The sequence below is a fragment of the Megascapheus bottae genome, chromosome 4 (assembly GCF_031878675.1).
Source record: "Megascapheus bottae isolate mThoBot1 chromosome 4, mThoBot2.hap1, whole genome shotgun sequence".
Taxonomy (NCBI): Eukaryota; Metazoa; Chordata; class Mammalia; order Rodentia; family Geomyidae; genus Megascapheus; species Megascapheus bottae.
The window spans coordinates 39,204,065-39,224,108 of NC_143512.1; the positions used below are offsets into that span (position 1 = coordinate 39,204,065).

A 20,044-nucleotide genomic window follows, 5' to 3' on the forward strand; every position below is an offset into this window, starting at 1 on the left:
GATGCTTAGAACTATGTTACTTATGATGTCTAATGTACTTTAGCCAACTTAGCTAAGTACCTAGGAAACATTACATGCTGCTGAGAGCAATGTGTATTGGTAAAGAGTACTCCCGAGCTGCATGCGCAGTTAGTTCAGCCTCAACACACCAGGGGCGACAACCTAGGATCCTTGTCTCATCCCAGAGGTACCTGGGAGCAAAAAGACCTTTGTAGTTCCTTGAAGGCATGTTTGGAAATGGAAATCCAAGAGACCAAAGATGTGGGTTCAAGGCCAGAGTTAACTAAGTCAGCTGTGTGACCTGGAGCTATTGTCTTTTTTTTTTCTTTTTCTTTCTTTTTTTTTTTTTGGTGGGTCATGGTACTTGAACTTGGCCTGAGAACTGTTCCTGAACTCTTCAACTCAAGGCTACTACCCTACCCCTGGGCCTGGGCAATGTCCCTGAGCTCTTCAGCTCAAGGCTACTGCCCTACCCTAGAGCCAAGCCCCACTTCCCATTTTCCAGAGGGTTAATTGGAGATAAGAGGTCCTTTTGTCCCCAGGATGGCTTCGAACCTCGATCCTCAGAACTCAGCCTTCAGAGTGGCTAGGATTATAGGCATGAGCCACTGTGCCATGCTGGAGCTATTTTCATAACTCTGACTTTTATAAAAATCTACAAAAGGGAACTTGAGAACCTGTCTCCTAGCTTTGTTACAAGGATTTCAGATAACATATGCCAAAAATCTGGTACATATTAATCTCTCAATAAATTGTGGACTTTCTTATTGCTGTTGTTGATGTTATCGCAGAGGGGAAATCAGAGGAATTTAGCATTTACTAGGATTTGATCTTGAGCAGGTTACTTGGTCTCCTCTGAGCTTTATTTTCTTTTATTTAAATTGGAGACATTATTACTCAATCTTCAATAACACTATATAAATCAGAGTTAATTTAAGAAAGGCCTCTGGATCAAAGTGGTACTCAATAAAAGTTATCTATTATCATTTTCATAGATCAAAGCAAAAAAGAAATTATTGGTGTTGACTCATGTGAAGCAATTATGTGCAATTATCTGTGGATTGTTCTGTGGGAAGTAAATTCTCTTCTAAACTAAGTCACTTTAATTCCCCAGGTTGGACAAATTCTATATAAGCCTGTGAACAGCAGAGGCTGAAGCTGGAGAGTCACCCTCCCTCTTGATCCCTCCTCTCTAGGATCCTCCTTCATCTGACCATTTTCCAAGGAGACATTTCCTTCTCCAGCTCAGTTCCCTGGAGAAGAGTTAGAGTAAAGGTCACTAGTAGTTAATGTGAGGCCAAATTTTCAGACCATGAGACTCTTCTCTTTCTCCACTCTGGCCTGGTCTAGTCCCAAAAAAGAAAGGAAGCCAGGAGGGGGGGGCGGTAGTGGTTATAAAGCCATTTTATATCTGTCTTGTTTTTAATTGATTTCACAGCAGGGAAAAAAATAAGCACGGGAATCTTTCCCTTAGAACCTTTCAATGTGGTAGTCCTCTTCTGGTCAGGAAGCCCATCTGGGAATAACTGGAGTCCATCTGTGAGTGTGTTCAGCTTTCTTCCCTGTTCCTGTCACGAGCACTGCTTATATGGATCTGTTAGTTACTCGCTTTGCACACAAGCTTGGGGCAGAGGTAGCCCTACCTCTCTCTCCAGCTGCCTGGTCTACACAGATCCTATCCCATTTCCACATAAAGGCCTGAGCTACAGCTCAGCTGGGGCTTGCCAGTTAGATCTTGATCCTCTTGGCTTAAATCCACAACTATGCCTTGTGGGAGCCAAGTTCCCTTGCGATGTTATTTTGGTGGATGCTTCGGAAGGTGGGAAGGGATGGCAAACATTACATAATTACCATTGGACTAACATTTTCAACATTTTGGGGTAGGAACTTTGTCCCCCAAGTGGTGAGTGAAGCCTTTTGTGAGGATTTGGTGGTTGGAAAGAGTTGCCACATAATGTGCTCCAGAGGACATAATGAGAGCATGCATGTTTTGTATTTTTGTTCTTAAAAAATGGTTCAATTATCTAGCCATGGTTGAGGAGAGGGTGGGTTCTCAACACTTGTTACATTTTGTTTGATAGTAACTGGGCCTCGAGGGAGATGACTAGGTGAACAGGGAACAAGAAAACAAGGAGACTGTAACTACGCATCGTTTTAACTTCTTGATTTTTGCATCTTGTATGTGTACCCAGACACATACACACATCATATCCCATCTGTACTTCTCATATTCCTTCTGTTCTTCTTGTACCATAGTCCCCTAGACACTTCTCTCTGCTGAGCCAGTTCCTTGAGGGCTGATTTCAAAAAGTTCCAGCAATTTTGGTAGTCCCAGGCAGGATCCCAGTTATTTTAGCCCAAGAGTGTTTGGACCGCGTGGCATGGATCCTGTCTCTAAAATCATCACAATATAAAATATTATAAATAATACAAACATATTCAAAACGAATATACAAAATTCAGCTGTATTTTCTTAACTCCTCAAGCCTTCACTGTCTATAAACCCGAACAGAATTTCCAGTCAGCCTGGCTGAGGTTGGAGTCGGGCAAATGTACCTGTTTTGATGATAGTCCTGAGAGAAGGATTCGTGTGTAGTCAGGATTTCATGGGCAGAGACTCATATGCAGAGCTAAATAGGAGAATTAGCAATAAGCACAATCAGTCAAGTCCTAGGGTAAGGGTACAGCTCAAGTCAAATGCCCTTTGGAATCAGATTTGAGCACTGTTGTTTGCTTGTGGCCCAGAACCAGCAGGAATGAGCGTGAAAGCTCTTTTTCATTGAGCCTATTGCCTAACTCTGTTCTGCTGCAGTGAGACCATTTTAGTTTTGTTTTTATGGGGATGCGTTTTGAACCATCAAAATGGCAGGAACATGTAAATCTATAGACAAATGTGGTCTAAATGTTTGACATTAAGATTTTTGCTTTTTCTTCACTTCATTTAAATAGATTAAACAAGGCTGGACGTGGCAGCTCATGCTTAAATTCCAGCTTTCAGAGAAGTGTAAGTTAGAAAGCTGTGGTGTGAAGCCTGCAATTACAAAAAAGTTAATGAGACTCCATCTCAACCAAAAAAATACGGCATGATTGTATACATATGTGATCCCAGCGACAGAGGTATAAGAAGGAGGACTGCCATCTAAGGTCTTCTAGGCAAAAACATGAGACCCTGTCTGAAAAATAACTAAAGCAAAAAAAGGGGGCTTAGGGACATGGCTTTGCTTGAGTGGTATACCAAGCAAGCACAAGGCCCTGATTTCAAACACCAGGAACTCATCAGACGAACACACACACACACTTAAGCAAATAACATAAAATGTATACTCTTTTCTAAAACTTTTTCCTAAGTAGGGTCAAGGACAGTTAATGTGAAGGAGAGGAAAGGAGATGAGAAGATGGTATTGACAGAAAGTGAGAATTCTCTGAAAGCAGAAGTCACTCATCAAAAAAAAAAAAAAAAAAAAAAAAAAAAGGCTGGGAGTTTGGCCTAGAGGTAGAGTGCTTGCCTAGCATCCACAAAGACCCAGGTTCGATTTCTTAGTACCACATACACAGAAAAAAAAGCCGGAAGTGGTGCTGAGGCTCAAGTGATAGAGCTCTAGCCTTGAGAAAGTCCAAGGACAGTGCTCAGACCCTGAGCCCAGGACTAGCAAATAAAAAAAGACACCTTTCCTGACCCTTTAGAGATGGAACCCCAAAACAAGGTGAGGCCCTCCTCAACAGGGGAAGGGAGGGAGAGAGAAGAGAAGGAAAGAGGAAGAGGGGGATAGGAAGGAGAAAGGGGAAAGGGGAGACTGGAGAGAGGGAGCAGAAGAAAGGGGCAGAAGAAGAGAGGGGAGAGAGATCACTTCCTCAACACCTAGAGCCTCTTCCCATGGAGAGTTGTGGAAGTATAAATGGCGTCCCCTGCAGATGTTCTGTGTAGCTGCTTCAACCTCCTAAAGACATAGGTGTGCTGAACCTGTTGTTTCCCCACACACAAAAGACAAATAACTGCATCCTTTCTACCTCAGGTGTCCTGAAAGCTCATCTCTCAGGGATTTCTGAAGAGGTAAGCCTGAAAATCAGCTGGATTCCACCCTGATCTCTCACAGCCTCTCTGCTCCAGATCCTGGAGCACAACCTTCCACCAGAGCCAAGCACAAGCTTCATTAACCTAGAATAAAAACTCCCCTCTTCATTTTTCAGACTCCAGACCGCATGGGATTAGCAGAAGAGCAAGAGCCGTCCAGTGTCTCCTCGGCCATTTCTGAGAATCCCTGAGGGAATTAGCCCATGTGGGTACATGTCACTCTTACCTCCACTTGGACTTTGCACCCTGAACCTTCCAGTTCAGTTAAGGCTCCCTAGTAACTCATTTCTCCACATGTCTTTGCCCATATGTAGACTCACTGTGTGTATGTGGCCGATTGCTGGAGGTGCTTGCTGAATGTCTGTTGTTCCTGCTGGATCTTGCAGACCCTACAACTGCAACCTAGCTTCTTTTAGGTTGTCCTTAACACAGTAAGAACCTTTATAATGGGTCAGTGAACATTGAGGCTAGATCTCCCACAGGCCTGACTTGCCCTTCTGTACCACCCCCTTTTCTTGGCCCAACACAACTAGCCCTGGCATTTCTTTCTAGAGAAAACCTCTCTGATGCCTTAGGGCTAAAATAAGGCCTTTGTATTTGGGTCATATTTTCAACACCATGTGGGGTTTGAAAGCAAAATAATAATGTCTCAAGATGCACACGTCCTAATCTCTAAAACCCACAAATACATTACGAGACATGGCAGGGCAAATAGGAAGTAAAGTTTCAGATGGAGACTGGTGTCGTGGTGCAGTTCTATAATTCCAGCACTCAGGAGGCTGAGGTGGGAGGATCATAGGTTCTATATCAGCCTGGACTATATAGTGAAGCTCCAGACCATCCTAAGCATTTCTGAAAGGGAAGAGAGAGATAAGGGTTAGAAAAAGACATATGAGGGTGGGAGAAAATCCATAGAGATACTATGGTTCCTAGCTATGAGGACACCGAGAGGTGCCACAAGCCAAGGGCTGTGAGTGGCCTTAGAAGTTCCAGAACAGAATATAGCTCTGCACACACCTCACTTGTGAGAGCCATGTCAGACTTGTGACCTACAGTGCTCTAAGATAGTAAGTTCATGTTGTTTTAAGCCACTAAATTTGCCATAGTTTGTTGCAGCAGGTAGGTAACCAGGACCAGGTGATATCGATAATTCAGTCCCAGTCTTTACTTTGAAGACCTTTTTATCTAATTCTTCATCATTTCGCATTTCACCCCAAAGCTGCCACATGCAGTTTTGTAATGCCTCATCATTTATTCCAAGAGCAATTTGCTTTATTTTTCTGTGCAACTGCATTGTTTATCCTGATGGCTTGCTTGAAAACAAGACACTCTATTCCCAAATTGAAGTGTCCATCTCCAGAAACCCCAAATGACAGTTCTCCTTGCCAACAATCACCAACTAACAATTCCCTTGCCAAAATAACATGTATTTTAAGTCTTCTTTTCTAGGCACCCCATCCACAAACCAGAGCTATTTCTTCAAGTTATTCTCCATGTCCCAATTCTACCACTATGAAGGTGCAGCATTAGGGTTCCCATTTGTGTAAATAATCACAAAATCCTTGTCCTGCCTCTGTTCTTCCTGTCAACTTTCTAGAACCTTGAGCACCCTTGTAACCATTCCTTGGCTCCCTGTTGCTGTTAGGATAAAACCTTTATGTAGTCCTGAGTAGGAACCTGCCCCACACCTCTGTTCCCATTTCCAGCATGTGGAGAGCTAACATCCCCCCCCCCCCTTTTTTTTTTTGCCAGTCCTGGTCTTCGGCTCAGGGCTTGAGCTCTGTCCTAGGGTTTTCTCAAGGCTAGAGCTCTACCACTTGAGCCACAGTACCACTAGGCAAGCACTCTATCACTAGGCCAAACTCCTGGCCCACATCCTTGTAATTCTATCAGATAGGCATAGAATACTTTCAGGGAGAGCTGTGGGGTAGGCTGTGCAAAGCACATCCCTAGAGCTCTGTAGAATCAAGTCTGTATGATGTAACTGTGGTTATCATACATTGAACTGTATAACTCTCTTCCCCTACATTCACACTAGTGTCTTAGGATGTGACCTTAGTCGGAAAGAAAAGATTTCTTAAAAATTTATAATTAGTTACCTGAGGTCATACTAGAGCAGAGTCCAATATGACCAATGTCCTTATAAGAGTTTGGACATACACACACATATAGACTGCTACGTGAATATTGGAAGTATGCTACCACATACCAAGAAACTACGAGAACTATGAGAAAGTTTGGAACAGTTCCTTCCTCTATGCCTTCCTGTAACTGCCAATATGTCTGTCTGGAACTTCCATCTTCCAGAACAATGAAGCAATACATCTTTGCTTTGCTGTTTTGAGATGCCTCATGTCTGGTACTTTGTGGTAGAAATCCTAGGAAATGAGTATAATGGCCCCACTAATTACTCATTGGCTGCCATTTCTCCATATTTTGACATGAATACAGGGCATGTCTCCATGTGTGTAACTGGGTACAAAAAAGTAGGGATCTACATGAACAGAAGTGTGTAAAAATTATCTAAGTGGAAACCAAGAATATCTAAAGCCAGTTGCTAAGAAGAAGCTACTAAAAAGAAACCCATTAGTCAGATTGATCCCCGTAGGTTGGTTTTGTTCTCCAACACCACACAATTGGACTCAGCAACAACTCAGTATTCTGAAAATATCAAGCTTTCCAAGGAGAACAAATCATAACTTTCATCTCTTTGCTTGTTTCTTACTTCCATAGCTTACCTCAAGCTTTATGTTATTTTAATTAAACAAACAAGACTTGACTCCTCAGTTCCAGTTAACAAGGGGTGAAGCCAGCTTGGCATGTCTCTGTTCTGAACACTGCTCTGAGTAAAAAGCATGTGTGAAAACAAAAACAAAAACAAAAAAAGACATTGTTATAGTACTAGCTAATCTCAAGCAGCCACCCAGTGCTTCTGAGCTAGGCTGACTCTTTTTGGGCTGGGAATCAGAAGGCTAATCCCTAGACAAGCCTCCAGGATCTCCTGGGAAGAAGAAGAATGGGACACTGGTCCAATCACCTGATCCTTTGGTGGAGTTTTAGTAGCCATCTTTAGGACCCTCCACCCAGCTCTTGTTGGTCCCCAGAGGTCCATTGTGTACCAGACTTTCCACGTAGAAAGACTGGGCAGTGACATCTGAGAGCCTTGGTAATGTCCTACACACTCCCTGAATATTGTCACAAGTCTGATATTTGCCTCAACTTTCTTTGGCATTTGTTTCTAGGGATTAAATCTTTGTCTTGGTACAAATAATTATATCTAAGGCCTCTTGAATATTTACATAATCCAAGCATTGTTCCAAGTATTTTTCCTTTATCAACCTATTTATTCTGGATAATAACTTTTGAGATAGGTGCTATTATCCTCACAATTTACATATTTCAGAAAAGGAAACCAAGGCACAAAATGTCTATGTAACTTGCCTATTGTTCAAAGCTGGTAAATAGAAGAGCCAGATTTTGAACCCAATCTGGCTGACTCCAGAGTCCACATTTTTTCCATTGTAGTATTCCAATTCCTCAAATGAAAACCAGCGCATCAGGAAATTTACCATGTGCTGCTCCTTAATTGGGCTTTTTAGGCTGAGAGTTTGTTTTGAAGATAATTAATGAGAAACATTTGGTACCCTGGCCTCTGAACACCTTCCTGTCATCCTCCAACTGGGTTTGCTATCAATTACTGTTCACACTCTTATGCCTAAGTACCCCGCCTCCGCCAAGTCCCTAGGAATGACTGAAAAGCAATAAATTCCATAGATCATAAAACTCAGTCTCATTGCTTTATACTTCAACATGGAAAGTGCCATGTGACTGGCTAATCTGTTACAACCATTACCATTACTTAATTTGGGAAGATGATAGAAAAACTAGTCTGCTTGTCATTTGAGTTCACCAACAAAGTTCTGTCAGGAAAATACAATCAATAAAATTATGTAAGAGTATAAATGACAAAAACAATGACAACTGCTACAAAAATAGCCCTCTCATGGACAGCTATTATGTGTTGCATCTGAATCTTAAATCTGGAAACTACCTGCTTTATCCTACAGGTGAGGACACTGAAGTGCAAAAGGGATCAGGCTTAAAATGATTCACCCAAAGTCATGTAATAAGGTCAGACATTGGGGGGGGCTCTAAGTAACCCAGTTAGTGGGACTTTATTATAGAGTGGCCCCACTCATTTCTCATCCACTTCAGATCCCTCCAGCTTTTTCCACTAGACCTGCACCTACTTCTGAGGGTTGAAATGCAAACACTGAAGAGGGCATATGTTTGAGTAGAGGAGCTGAAGTTTGCAGAGGTCAAGAAAACTTATTTTTTTAACTAAACAAAAAAAACAAAACCACAAACATGGTAGGCTTCTGCTGAGCAGCAGAGCGGTGCTGTTTGCAACATCTCATATATCACGTATCTCACCAGGGACGCTTCTGACTAGGCAATGCTGGGTCTGGACCGCTTGGTTAGGATCTCATGTGAATGAGTCTGAACAGCAGTAGGGGATAAGAGCCCTGGGACAGATTATCAATTTGAATCCATAAGGATCCATAATTCCCTACTTTTCCTGCCTACTTTCCTTCTCTTCCTGTTATTTCCAGGATATAAACAAGGAAAAGAAAAAGAAAAAAAAAACCCAGATGCCTAGCCATTTGTATACACACGGATACACCAAACCTTTAAACATTTCCTTGCAAATGTAATATCCCTATCTGTATCCTGAGTACTTATCACACAGAGCATTAAGATAATTCTCTGATCCTGTGTCACAGAGAGTGATGTCTTACCAAAAAAAAAAAAAGAAATGATAACTTCACTTTATTCAGATTTATATACTAGATAATCACCTCAGGTCCTGGCTCAGTAAATGATTTTTTTTATTTTTATTTTTTTATATTTTTTATTGTAATTAATAAAAGTGTTATATATTTGCCAGATAGAAGGTGCATTAATTCACATACCTCAGTAAATGATTTTATGTGTAGCAATAGAAAAGAAAAGGTGAGGGAAGCTGCTGAGTGGATGAATGACTAGAAATAATTAGAATCTTTCATTTATTGGTGCCCAGAGGGCATACATCACAATTATTTAAAGGACCCTAAGGAAATCCCGGTCCATGACACAAATGAACTAATATACCAAGTACATCAGTTTTATCCATATAAATTCTGGATAAAATATAATTACACAAAGTTAGTGCAGTGGCTGTTATCATCATCACTTTCATAACCAAACTCAATAAGCAAAGAACATTCTTGGTCCCAACAAGAAATAGAAAACCAAATCCATAAAATTGAGTAGGTGCTGAAAACCAATGTCTTGGTGGGATTCAGGCCTGTGGACGATAAAAAGGAAAACTGACCTCAAATGAGTCTAAAAGCCAGAAAAGGCTGTTCCCCCTATGGAACAAAGACTAGAAAATTGCTGCCCTGGTCTAAGTATGAATGTGTCAGGAAGTTGACTGGGTGCCCATGTAGGAGGTGGTGAAAGAGGAGACCTCCAGAAATCAAACTTCCAAAATTATGTCATGTGTGGGTGTCAGTCCAAACTTCTCCAAACCATAACTAAAGGAAGCTATGATCAAAAAACACCAGAAAAATTATCTAAGAATGGCCCCAGCAAAAGGGAAATGTGAAGTAAATCATACAGATGCCTGCACAAGAAAGGCTCATGGGATTCAATAGGAAATTATTTCTACTGAAGATGAGCTCATGGCAAAATATGTCTAATTAGTCAACTAAAGAAATCCTCCTAAAGTTCAGTTAATAGAGGAAATGGTTGGGAAAAGCCTATACTACATAAACTACAAATACTGGAACCATACGTAAATGAGCATACTTAAAATAGTTTAAATGTTCAAAACTAGACAAAAATACAGGATACAGGCAACATGAGGGTATTATGACAAAAGAACTTCTGAACCCAATAAAGCACTGTTTTCTGATACTCTGATGCACGTCTAAACAATTATGAGCAAATGAATCAGAAACTGAGAACACAGAGAAATGGTTGGGACAAGACTCACACAAAGATGAATATCTTTTCCTATACCACTTGGGACCCAAAGCTAGGAGAATCCTTAGCAGCAGATTATACTAGGAAGAAAGAAAGAAAGAAAGAAAGAAAGAAAGAAAGAAAGAAAGAAAGAAAGAAAGAAAGAAAGAAAGAAAATTTTAAGCTGAATTTTAAAAATCAGGCCCCCAAAGACAAAGATTACATGCTTTCCCTCATTACATGTTGAAGATAGAATTAGTTTATAAATATATAAATAAATATGTTATGTGGTATGCAAGTATATACAAATGGCAGGTTCAAGGGAGAATTCAGATGGTGTGCTTCCTTAGAAAGAGATAGTCAAAGTTCAATAAAATTATCACCAGAAAATGGGCACTTGAAAGTGATAGGGGTAAAGGGGACAGGGGCAGATGAACGAAGAGGGGAGGGCAGTGGGAGAATGCAGTCACGAATCCAATATATATCCTACAAAAATTAAGAAAAATAAGGGGAGGACTGGTTTGAGAGGGATAGGTGAGAATGTTGAAAAGGATGACATTGATCAAGGTGAATTGCATTCATAAACTGCTTTTTTTTACTTTTTTCATATATTTTTATTGTAATTAATAGAAGGGTTACATTATATTCACCAGATTGAAAGTACATTACTTCACAAATATTGATACCCTTTCTCATGTCATCGTCCCCATTTCCCTTCCCCCTCCCCCACACATCTTGATTCCCCCCTTCCCTCTCCTATTTCAAATAACCAATTAAGCATATATAAAATATATCAGATAACAAGGTGAAATTTTGTAACAGTATGAGATAACCAAGGAACAGCAAAAGAGATGAGAGACAACATAGTACATTAAGAACAACAATCACTCATTATATGGCTTTTGTTTCTATATCCTGGAGGTCCTTACATTTAGCATCATACTATCTGGCCTTATGTATCTAGGTTTTGTTCTATTGCAAATCTCTGCTAGGAGAGCCCAAGGTTTCTACTGATTATGACAAATGAGGGAAACCATTGAGCCTAAGCTCCTTTGAGTCTGGCTTACTTCACTTAATATGATTTTTTCCAAGTCTTTCCATTTCCTAACAAATGGGGTGTTCTTTTTGACTGCAGCATAGAATTCCATTGTGTACAAATACCACATCTTGTTGATCCACTCATCAACTGAGGGACATCTGGGTTGGTTCCATATCTTCGCTATGGTAAATAGTGCTGCAATGAACATCATTGTGCTAGTGGATTTAGTATGTCCTTGTTTCTGGATGATTGGGTAAATGCCAAGTAGTGGAACTGCTGGGTCATATGGGAGCTCTATGTTTAGTCTTTTGAGGAACTGCCATACTGCTTTCCAGAGTGGTTGAATGAGTTTGCACTCCCACCAACAGTGTAGTAGTGATCCCTCCTGTCCACATCCCCTCCAGCATCTGTTGTTATTAGATTTCTTGATCCTGGCCATTCTAACTGGAGTGAGGTAGAATCTTAGAGTTGTTTTGATTTGCATTTCTTTTATGACCAGAGATGTTGAGCATTTCTTCATGTGTCTATAGGCCATTTTTATTTCTTCTTCAGAGAAGACTCTCTTTAAGTCTTTGGCCCATCTTTTAGTGGGATGGTTGTTTCTTTGGAGATTAGTTTTGGAGTGATTCAATTTTTTGAGCTGTTGATATATTTTAGATATGAGGCCTTTGTCTGTTGTATGGTTAGTGAAAATCTTCTTCCACTCTGTAGGCTTTCTAGTTAATTTGCTAGCTATGTCCTTTGCCCTACAGAAGCTCTGCAGTCTAATGCAGTCCCACTTATCCAGCCTTTCTCTGATTTGTTGTGTTTCTTGGTCCTTATTAAGAAAGTTTCAACCTGTGCCAAGGAGACCTAGAGTATCTCCTATTCCTTCTTATAAAGTTTTCAGTGTATCGGCTTTTACCTCGAGGTCTTTGATCTATTTGGAGTTAATTCTAGTGCAGGGTGACAAAGAAGGATCCAACTTTAGTTTTCTGCCGGTGCTTAACCAGTTCTGCCAGCACCACTTGATGAAGAGGCTATCTTTCTTCCATTCTATTTTTTTGGCTCCCTTATCAAAGATAGGTGACCATAGGTCTGTGGCTTAATATCTGGGTCCTCAGTTCTATTCCATTGGTCTTCAAGCCTGTTCTTGTGCCAGTACCAAGCTGTTATGGTCACTATAGCTCTGAAATTCCTCCTGCATTGTTCTTTCTGCTAAGAAGTGTTTTTGCTATATGGGGTCTTTTATTGTTCTATATGAAATTTTGGATTGGGTCTTTTTATTTCCTTAAAGAATTACATTGGGATATTGATGGGTATTGTGTTGAATTTGTAGATAGCCCTTGGCAAGACTGCCATTTTCACTTTGTTGTTTCTTCCAATCCAGGAGTATGGGAACATAAACTACTTTTTTAAATTTAAATTTTATGATAAAGGAGATGTACAGAGGGGTTACAGTTACATAAGTCAGGTAATGAGTAGATTCTTTCTGAACAGTGTTACTCCTCCCTCATTTTCACAAACTGCTTTGTTAAAGGGTAATTCCTTTGTACAACTACTTAAAGATAATAAAAAAGGGGGAGGGGAACCATCAAAATGCCAGATTAGAGGCATTGCTCAATGGCATACACATAAAATAATTTAAAAACTGTTAGGTAGTATTTGTATAGGAGATCATGGGTTTAAACTGGACATTTACCCTGGGACCAACAACAAACACAGGAAACTGTAGCCAACTGGTTGCAATCAACTGATTGGCTGAGTACACTGTAGCCAGTTAAGTTGTCTTGTTTCTTCCTCACCTTTATTTCTATAAGTGATGTCTAATTATGTAGTGTGTGGGGTCCCCAGAACCTGCTCAAAGGAAAAAGGAAGGAGAAAGATCAACCTGATCAGTGGTTAATTACTGATCAACCTAATCAATGATCAGGGGTTAATCAGGAAGTGGAGCAGAAGTTCATCAGGTTGATTAGAGATGAATCTAGCGCAAGAACTTCTGGTGTACTATCACACAGTAGGATGACTGCCCACAGAAGCAATATACCCCAAAGTAAATAGTGTCCACAAAACAAGCCACAAGTTATAGCAATCCTTCCAAGCACTGCCCACCCCCAAGCAGGTAATGTGCTTAAATGATAAGGCAAATAAATTTGTTTTCAGAGGAAGTTGGGTGGCATGATGGAAATGGATGGAGCATTTGCAACACAGAACTATGTATCCCGAGCATTCAGAGGTTTTCCCCAACAATGATCTCATTTGAACTTGACACCTACAGATAATCTATTTCTGGGCTTTAACAATTTTTCTAGACTATTTTTATGCAAAAAATAAACAGTTTATAAGTGGAAATTATCCAAAAGTTCTACCTTTGCACCTGAGGTTTGTACTGTACCTGTGGCTTTAGTGACAATGTGTTGATTTGACCTGCAAGGACTCAGGGAGTCAACTCACTGCTCCTCTCCATCATCCTGTCATGGAATCAAGATACTATAGTCACGCAGCTGCAGGTCTGACTGTGGCCAGCAGAGGGAGCACTGCACACAAACTGCTTAAGGCCTTTTCATTCTCAGGAGTTTGAGATTTTGTTTCTCCCTATTTTCATTGATTGCCTCTGGAAGAATTGCCTTGATATTTCAGAAAAGCCTGGATATTTTCTCAGTGCTCAGCTTTTATAGTTCTGAATCATATTTTATTGCCCTGAATGTGGATGCTGGCCTGTGCAGACTAAGGTGAACCCACACCTGAAAAGTTGAAGAAAGGAGAACCTGGGAGAAGGATGAGCCCATCCATCCATCCATCCATCCATCCATCCATCCATCCATCCATCCTGAGAGGCATTTCTGCTCAAGTGGAGAGCAGAAGTCCCCCACTCCTCCCAGTGTCTGCTGGCACAGCCACCTCCTCTCCTGTCCTACTTTCCTGAGTCACTGTCCACCTACTTACTTTTTGCAAACTTCCACCCTATCTTCTCCTACACCAATGTAAATGCCAGGACGCACGCCTGTGTACCCCAGTGATTCTTCACTGCAGGTGTGGATATGACATCTTTCAGAACCTCTGTCTGCTAGAGGAAATTTTCTGAAAGACTAGTGCCTGGGCCTCTGTCTGGAGCCCCTGAGCCAGATGGCAAGGACAATGTGAAATTGAAGAAGTTCCTGGAATCAGTGAAACTCTGATATACTCATACAACTCTCTCTCTCTCTCTCTCTCTCTCTCTCTCTCTCTCTCTCTCTCTCTCTCTCTCTCTTTCACACACACACACACACACACACACACACACACACGTACACACACACTAGAGTTGAGCCAAGGATGGAGGTAAAGAAAGACTCAAGGCAACAGTGGAAGACTAAAGAGGAAGGAAATGGGGGTGGAATTGGCACCACTTACTGATTGATTGATTGATTGATTGGTTCACTTTCAGTCCTCCTTCCCCATGGTGAAAGCTGAAGCCCACACACTCCCAACAGAAGATCCTACTGGTTTATTTAAATGGAACACACCTACCATTTCCAGCTGCTCTTCTGCCCTTGTCCATGTCACTACAGGTTCTTGTCCATCTTTTCTATCCTTCCTCCCCACTCAAGGCCCCCTTGAATCTGATAAACCTGTTGTCTTCTGAAGCCCACCCTCCCTGCCTCCTGTCTTCATCCCTACCTGCCTGAACAGTTGTGTTTTTCTCCTGGGACTCATTTCCTTCTTCCTCAGTCCCCTCATCAAATTTTCAACTTCCCTCCTAGTCTCCCAGATTCCATCTTTCTTCTCTCTCTCCCTCCCCTCCTCCCCCCTTCTCTCTCCAAATCACCAATCCTTAGCATTCTCTCTATCCCTGCTCCTGCTTCCACTCTGCCCCTCTTCCCTGTCCCTGAGTTTGCACTGGATGGTGTCATTCTTTTCCAACACCCACAGGACAAAGCTGTGCCTCCTGCATCCCCTCTCACATCACACCGACCCTTCTCCACCCACCCCTCACTGCCCCTGCAACTTCCATTCCAGCAATGGGCACTCATGAGCTTCCTAAGAAAATACTTAGTTCTTGTTTGGCACTCCTTTCTCCATTTTGCTTTCTGAAATGGACTCCTACTTACCTAACAAAACCCATTTCAACCACCATCTCCCCTGGTAAGCCTTCCCCAACACCTCTGAATTGAGGAGGTCATCCTCTCTCCCGTGATGACTTCATACCAGCTCCTCCCACTCTGAAATCTTGGAGTCGTTGCCTCCCCCTTCTATTCGTTTATAGCTGTCTCTCCCATTCTAAGCTAAGGTTCTTAAGGGCAGAGGCTGGCAATGGTCCATCTCGGATCACCCCTTGTCCTAAACTATGCCTACTCAGTGATTGTGGAATGGAATTGAGGTCAGGGAAGACGCTGCTGCTTTTTCTGAGGGTCTCCCAAACATCCCATCCTTGCCTTCACAGGGTTTTGTGCTTTTGCCAGTTGTGATTCGTTTTCTTCCTGTGTTGATGACCTTTTAAAGAAACAAATGACGCAGCTACCATGTTGAAAGTCTGTGGCTGGCCACTTTCTGTTTCTAACCTCCCTGGATTATTTGCTCCTGTTTCCAACTTTTGCCTGCCTTGGTTTTTGTGGCAGATATTCATTATTTCTGTGCTGTGGTTCCACATTCTTGGAGTGGTACCCCCATATTCCTCTAGGGAACCAACTCCCTCCATTCCCAGTCCATGTGGCTTACTGTTTCTCTTTCTTCTTGTGTTGACTTTGTTCTACACCTCACGGCCTAACAACCTCTTAGCCACTGAGCCTGGCTTACAGGTGGACAGGAAAGGGCTGTCTAATTCAGAGAGCTCCACTAGAAGTATCTGGAAGAAAATCATTCTCCCTGTTGCAGAAGATAGGATAGAACTCTGATGGCGATAGGGAGAAGATTCCTGGGCCAATGTAAGAAAGCAGAATAAAATTAAAAGAGTAAAAACAAAACCCAGTTCCAGCATCTGAGCCCAGACTACCCTGGACCAATATATCCCATTGTATTAAGCCAATTTGAATTGAGTTTCCTATCATTTGTGAAAGAAAAATGAGGATGCCTAATTAATTATAGTCATTATTATCTGCAGTATCTCAGGTCTCCTCCTACATTCTACTCCTTCACTGTTTTCTTCATCCTCCTATCCAGTATATATGATTGTGATGCTAGTAAACGAATGCTCTACATCTCACAGCCCACCTGCCAGAGCCCTTACCAGCTCCTTCGTAGTCTCCTTTCTACATTGAACTCTGTCAGCAATGGAACCTTGGTTCTCACTTCTGTACCATGAATTCTCACTTCCAGCCCCGGCTTCACCACAAAACCTCTTTCCTCAGCGTTTTAATGACTTGTCACTCTTCATTAGAGTCAGGATTACCTAAAATCTAATTTGTCTTTCTCAAGTCCTCATTCTCTAAATCCAATGTTTTCTCTGATTATTCTAATTTTGATCATGATATTAGCATTTCCTACTCTCCTTCCCTATAAGCCCTGAAATTGTCTTTAATTAGCCTTTTCATCTTGCTATCCTGCACCCTGGACCTCTTCCTCCAGCACATACAATTGCCAAGTCTCTCTTTTTTCTCTCTCTTAGCTCCAAAATGCCTTCTCTCTGTTGTGTGTTCTTCCTCACCACCATTAATCCTGACCCAGAGCTCTAACTTCCCTTATCTAAATTCTCGCCTGTTCTTCTGGCTTCTGCCATGGATTACCCTCACAAGACAGTTCTGAATCCGTCAGTCTCTGCTTTCTGCATTTTGGGCTCTTTGCTGACTCCTCCAAAGGACTGTTTCTCTATCTGACATTTAGACAGTTTGAGGCCCAGTGGTCTCTGTCTCTGCTCCAGTGGCTGTTCAATCCCTAGCACCCTAAAAATTAAAGCACCACACAACTACAATCTCCAGGAAGCCACAGAGGCTGGCCTAGATTTTTCTCCTTCAAGAACTCCATCTTGTGAACATATTCCCACTCAGTGCAGGTGCAGAGTCCTAACTCACGAGGCAAGCTGGACCTACATGTCCCAAAACAGACATTCTTAGGCACTGACACTTCAGCCTGTCTGGAGGATGAGGCTTAGTCTTGATTAAAGCTGTCTTTCATTTCTCGCTGTCTGAGCAGACCAGTCAGCCAACGCCAATTCACTTGTCCAGAGGACTTTAACCTAATCACTAGCACTTGTAGCCAAAGCCTCTAATGCCCTGACCCGTCTCTCTTTAATTGTCCTGACCAATATATCTGCCTCTTCTCTCTGACAGCTCAGGCTAGGCCAGGCCAGGCAAGTCTCCAAGCTCTCCCTCTGAATGGGATTAATCAAAAGTATTAGAGATGCAGACTGGAAACTTTTTATAGGCTGGGGAAGAAAAGACTGGGGAGAAAAAGGAAATGGAAGCTTCCAAGTCATTGGTCCTTGGGCTATGTGCAGGATGCTTTGTTCAGAAGCGACAGGCTTTCCAATGTGCCAGAGGGGCTCCAAAAGCTTACACAGGACCTACTACTTCATGAAACAAAGAATTTTCTCATCAGGCTCACTTGGACACCCAATTTCAGAGTGATGCAGACCATCAGAAAACACTTCAGCATCACAAAATCATCCTCCTGGATTTCATGCTATGTTTGCTGAGAGGCAATGACTCCCAGTGCTAGAGTCTGTTGTCTCCTGACTGTGCAGGCCATGGGTGAGATCAGGCCACGTGATTACTTTCTGTTCTCAGTTCCTCTGCCCTGGATCTTCAAAGGTTAGGATTTTTAAACGTCACTTGGTACATGTCTACAATTCCAAGTACTCAGGAAACAGATTGGGAAGTTTAACACCACCCAGAAAAGAAGTTAGCAAGAGTCCCCACTCCGTGTCAACAAATTAGTTAAGTGTGGCGATACATGCCTGGCACTCCAGCTATACACAGAGGAGGATCTTATCTGAAAAATAACCCAAAAGCAAAAAGGGCAGCAGCTGCAGTCTAAGCATCAGAGAACTTGTATGACATGTGAAAAACCTTGAGTTCAAAGGTCAGTACCACAAAAAACCCACCTCTTCTCTAGTTGGTTGTCTGTTGTCAATTAAGCCTATCATTTTCCTTTCTTTGTGGAGACTCGATGTGCAATAACTACAAATATTCTCATCCTCAGGAGTGTGCACAGCTGTCCTGGCTCAGGGTGGCTTCGGGGCATCCTTGAGAAAGATCTTTTCAATGGTCATCCATGTCCCCAGCCTCAGGCTGCCTCAACTTAGACTCCAGACAGGCCCGTGGGTGCCTTTGTAGAGTTCTAGAGCACAGTGGCCAGGCATGTCCTTGACCAAGTCACTCATGAGGGCTTCCAACCTGGTCTTCTTTTTATTCCTGTCCACTAATAAATCCTACTTCTGGTTAAAAATAGAGAAATACTCTAGCTGAGTTCACCCTTCTTTGAACAGGCATGGGAGGGAACTGAGGAAGTCCCCTGGAGCCTGCTTTAGACTGTCCCCACTTAAGCCATACCAGCAAAAAATGATGTATGCCCCAGGTTTTAGACCAGTGCTTAGGGACCTGGTTCCTGACCCCAAATTTTATCTTCAGTGTTACCAGGTCTATTACTACTTACCACTGTGAAAGCATGGCCACAGTTTTATCTCCTCACAAAACTCCAATGGAGTTGTTACTTCATGTAAGTCTTGGGCATAAATGGCAGGCAGGCTTCACACATCTTTCTCCATTGCTTTGTCTGTCACCATTTCTACCCTTCAGAGTTTTTTTTCAAAACTCAAAAAAGTCTTCAAATTAATTATAAAAATACAATTAAAATATTTGATGCTTTTGTATTTATTTGGTGCAAGCTTTGACATTCGTTTTTGTTCTTTTGAGGATACATTTCTCTTTCTGGAAGAAAAATAAATGTATTGCTACTTAAGTGGCTTTCCTCTGGGTCAGCAAAGGTAGATAACACAGTGTTCAGTGATCATGAGACCCTAGGTCCTCTCAATCATTGTTCTTTCTTTCTTTCTTTCTTTCTTTCTCTCTCTCTCTCTCTCCCTCTCTCTCTCCCTCTCTCTCTCTCTCTTTCTTTCTTTCTTTCTTTCTTTCTTTCTTTCTTTCTTTCCTTCCTTCCTTCCTTCCTTCCTTCCTTCCTTCCTTCCTTCTTTTTTTCCTTTCTTTCTGCCAGTCCTGGTGCTTGAACTCTGGGCCAAGGTGCTGTCCCTGAGCCTCTTTGTGAAGAAGGCTACCATTCTAACAGTTGAGCCTCAACTCTACTTCCAGACAAAAAGTGGAGGGTAATGTCTTCACTGGACACAAAGCCACAGGTTCTTCTGAGAATAAATAAGCAAGTACATGGAACTGCAGTTTGAGAGAAAAAAAAAAGATAGCTGTAATACCTTTTAGCCAAGTATACTATGAATCTACAGCTTTGCCTAGAAGAGTTTTTATGTGCTCATTCTCTCTGTTTTCACTACTTTGGAAACTGCTTGCAGTCATGTGAGCAGAGTCCTCGTTAGTCTATGGTAGGCTTTTCTTTTTCTGGGAAGGACGTTCTGTAGTCTGTCTGCTGTTTTCTGAATGTTCCATTTCAGGAGCAAGCCCTGGTGAGATTCCATCTCGACATCTGCAGATCACATCCACAGGGAAAATGTGACTCACCCACGTTACTGTGTTAAGTTTTCATGGATATTATTCAGGGAGTAGGTGTTGTCTTTGGGCCAAATCACTTGGAACCATCATGACATCAGCTCTGTCACTGAAAACAGCCTATGCATCCACAGCAAGCAGGAAGGCCAGGCACTGGGACCCTAACTGTGAGAAAGGGTCTCTTTAAGGACGAGAGAATGAGGGCAGAGTGTCCAGCGCAAAGTAAAGGAGCAATCAAGGGCAGACCAGTTAAAATGCTGTCATAAATAACCCAATGCAAATACAACCCAGATGACTCAACTCCTCGTGGAACGAAGACAGAAACAAGCATAGTTTAAGCTTCATAAAATATAAGTACAT

At 42.0% G+C, this 20,044-nt stretch overlaps 1 non-coding gene across 1 annotated transcript; it reads left to right on the forward strand.

Annotated features, from left to right (window-relative positions):
* Positions 1-18,133: 18,133 nt before the first annotated feature.
* On the forward strand, positions 18,134-18,267 carry LOC150064295 (small nucleolar RNA SNORA70). The gene has a single exon (XR_016535308.1). It is a non-coding gene; the product is annotated as a small nucleolar RNA SNORA70 (small nucleolar RNA).
* The last annotated feature ends 1,777 nt before the right edge of the window (positions 18,268-20,044 follow it).